This window comes from Capsicum annuum, chromosome 9, assembly GCF_002878395.1.
Source record: "Capsicum annuum cultivar UCD-10X-F1 chromosome 9, UCD10Xv1.1, whole genome shotgun sequence".
Classification (NCBI taxonomy): Eukaryota; Viridiplantae; Streptophyta; class Magnoliopsida; order Solanales; family Solanaceae; genus Capsicum; species Capsicum annuum.
The window spans coordinates 72125086-72129273 of record NC_061119.1 but is presented as its reverse complement, the minus strand read 5'-3'; positions in this window follow the sequence as shown (position 1 = coordinate 72129273).

Below are 4188 nucleotides of genomic sequence, written 5' to 3'. Positions count from 1 at the left end.
ATCAGTAGCATGCATCACTTAAAAGATCTTTTCCAATTCATCTAAGAACCTTGAGGATCCTCCTCAACTTTAAAGCTAGTGAAAACTAGAGGATTTAACCTCATAAACTGTCCAACTCTAGTATCCTTATAAGAACTCACAGCAATATCAGTAGGACCTAACTATTATAACTGAGATATCACCAATGGGTCAACAAATGAATAGATCGGTAGAACTCAGCATTGATAATATCTCCTTGAGGTGAATGGGCAAGAGTATTACTCTTAAGAGAAGGAGAAGTGAGGATCAATGAAACTCTATAAGGGAAATCAGAAGCAATGACCCTAGATCAAGTTTGTACCCCACAGGTAGGATGAGTTCCATCCACATTGTCCTCAGATGAGATAGAAGAGTTTCCATGAAGACCAGATGTTCTTAGAGACATTATCTGAAAGGCGAACAAATAGGTATTAGAGAGCTTCAATACCTTAGACTTTATAGCCTAAAAATTAGACAATAAGAAAGGAAAATATTCCTAAATGCCTCATAGCATCTCTCTTATAAGTTTGGCATGCTACACATCCATAAAAGAGAGTCTATTTGACATGACTTTGTAGACACCCAATTGATAATGAACCTAGGCTCTGATAACGACTTTTTCATAACCCAAAATAGAGCATGGCTATGAAGAGTATCTTAGGTCTATCGAGGATCGGAGATCACCCCCTTTGACTAGCTAAACAGAATGCAATACCTCTAATATAGATGAATTCAGAACATATGAAAAGATAACATAAGATAAGCTCAAAGAATTTTAAGCTATGTCTATAATTTTAATTGGTAATCTAGCCAAAAATGACCAACCAACATCACCCAAGTCCACAGTAATCCGCAAAGCATTTTAACAAAATCAAAATTAATAAAATTTTAGGACATGCCCCCGATATATGAATAAAAACTAATGAAATATCCAATCTTTCAAAGAATAAAAGCTCTCTACTTTACCACCGATGATCGACAAATCTAGTCAATCCACTTAACTCTGTATAGGAAAAGTAGACCTACCTCTAGACCCTGTATCACATGGAGATACAATATTCAGAGACAACTAGTGCGTTGATCACTAGAATATAACTCAAGACTAGAGGATAAAATAATGCCATCATCACAAAACCAAGTCAAACCAATGTACATATACACATTCGCACATATCTATAAGTATATACATAATTCTAAATATTAGGGGAGGAAACTGGGCTTAGTATGTACTTTAAAAACCTTAGCTTAGATTGTGCAGCTTGACTATCTTAGTACCATCTACTAGTTATATACGTCCAGGTGTAACCCTTTGGTTGGGCCTCAGTGCGTATTAGCCGCATGAATCGGAGATATCACATAAGGTCGATAATTTCCTTGAACCCCTCACCAACCATGATACATTTATATATAGTGTGACATAAGCACACGATCATTTAGACCAACCCTTATATTGGGAAACATGAGTTTTTGATGTTTTTCCTTTGGACTTGCACCGTCACGCAAGCTATTACAACACCCATTTATGCCCAATTAAAAAATTTAACACATAACCCATCCACCAATTCTGGAATCAATAATTAAGGCATTATTAAGTGGTATCATCATACTGATTATAGCTTGCAAAAAATATCATTAGCCAATACTTTGGGGATTTCTTTATACCCCAGACTCCATTAATAAAATCACTTAGGAGATTCTTTTGTACCCTGCAAGGGTTTCAAGATCATTACAATTGCTATTCTGTTAGCCATTTATGACAAGCATTAGTTTCAAGAGGATGGGCTAAATAAAATGATAATATATATTCCAAAATCAATTATGCAAATAGGTTGAGGTTAATATCAATTTCCATATGAAAACCAATTATTTGGAGATTATATTGTATCCCTATTGCCATAGTTTACAAATTTGGGGAGTCTATTATGCTGTTATTCTACCCACCTTTCTCATGGACCCCAATGAGTTTACAAACCAATAATTCAAAGCATAATAGTTCAATAGTATCATGAGAAAACATTCAAACAATTTATATCCAAAGCCCTCAACCTATAGTTTAAATCCAACATAAAAACCATGTGAATAATAAACCAATTTCATGCCATTAAGAAAATACAAGTATAGGGAAAGAGATACATGCCTTAATTACCAATGAATTTTGAAGAAAATAGCATCCTTAGAACCCCAGATAACCACTTCCATTGAAACCCTAGCCTTTACTTGAATAAGGAATGTGAGAGAAAATTTTAGAGTTCTCTAATGTATTATGGGTGAGAAATAAATCCCAATTGTATTTATAGGTCATGGGGTTTAACTGGGGAAAAGAGAAATTTACCACGACACCCTTAATTAAAAGACTACAACTTGATGACTAATTATGACTTGTTATGAATCGACTCCTCAAGTTGTAGTCAAGACAATACCCCTAGGCACCCCCATTGGTCTGGCTATGATTCGTACCATATGACTCATAACCAGTACCTATGACTCACACGCACTACTTGATTCCAAGACAAAAACTTTTGAGGGATACACTGATCTCATTACAACTACCAGCTAATGACTCATTATGAGACCTTACGACTAAGGACATCAATTTGTAATTAGGATAGAAAATCAGGCACCATTCACTAGACACCTTATGACTAGGGTCTTATGACCTATTAAAGAACCCTACAACTCATAAGGTGAGTCGTAATCAGGATAGTAAGGATAAAATTTTAGAAATTTACAAAGACCAAAAATCTTGAGTATTACAGTTATGCTCTAGGGAGATTCTAGTAGTTAAGGTTTAGTGAAGACACCTCCCAGTAGAGGAGGATACTTGGGAGAATGAGAGAGAGATGCGGGCAGCCCACCTATTCGAGTCTTCAGGTCCTAAACCTTTACTTTCATGGACAAAAGTCCTTTTAGTAGTGGATATTATAGTGACCCTCAAGGTTAGTTTTTATATTTCCATGCTTTTCACCATTTAGAGAATTTTATAGTTACCCCAAGTCATTTGTGAATTGTTAGAGTTGATAATTCAGTTATCGGGTAGTTTTTTTTTGTTTTTAGAGCTAGTTTCAAATTTTAAAGTTTTCGATGGTAAAGACTAGATACGGTCAAAAACTTTAGCTTAACAAACTTGTATAGATTTGGAACATTATTTTTAGGATAAGGAAACCTTGGGTCAGGTCCATCGGCTTCCTGACTCATTTTGTGCTATTAATTGGAAGTTGGGAAAAATGACCCTTAGAAGTGGGGCCCATATTTCATCAAAATAACCCCCGATGGAAATTTGAAGGTTCCATTGAGTTTGGAATGTTGAATTTGATAAGTTAGTATATTTGTTTGCATGATGTAATTCTGAATGAATTTCGATGAGTCAGTGGATACTTGGTAAATCCAAGTTTCAGCTGATGCATCAGCTAAATCAAATCTTTGTTCACTTTAGAAGAGGCCACTTATGTAGCCAATCGATCAATTTAGAAGCCAAGGCTGCCCTACCATGTTGCTTTAGAGAAATCCTGTCCACCAAAGTAGATGCCGCTTAAGCGGTAGTTTGTTCACTTTAGAGTAAGGCTAACCCAAGCTAGGTACCACTTTAGAGGTAATATGCTGCTTTAACAACATGGTATTAAATTCATCCCTTTATTTGATTTTGTCCCATTTATCATAAGTGTCAAGTGCATTAAATCCCTGGAGAGTGAAAAATTAGGAGATTAATTATTAGGAGATCATTGGGTAATGGTAAGATCAGAATAACCATTTCCTTGTTGTAATCCTTGTATGTTTCCATCTAATTCTCGGTTTAATTGTATAATTTAGTCATAACTTACTATATTCTTGTTGGGATGATTTTGGTATCGTTGAGATTAGAATTTACCCATCTTGAGGGTGAATTAACCTTGAGCTTGGAGGGACATGTTGACAGTTTTGAAATTGTAATTCCACAAGCAGGCGCCACATGAGATTTTCACTTAATTTTAGATTTAAAGTATAAAAATTAAATATGGGTGTCATTGTTATTCTATTAATTCATAGATTACTATTTTCATAGTGTGGCATTGTGCAGAAGTTTCTCAGAAAGGGAAAACATCAATTTAACAGACTTTATTAGGCGGTCTTTGGTATCCAATTAGGCTAGGCTTACCCTAATAATATATTGGCTTTAATTATAGTATCGATGTA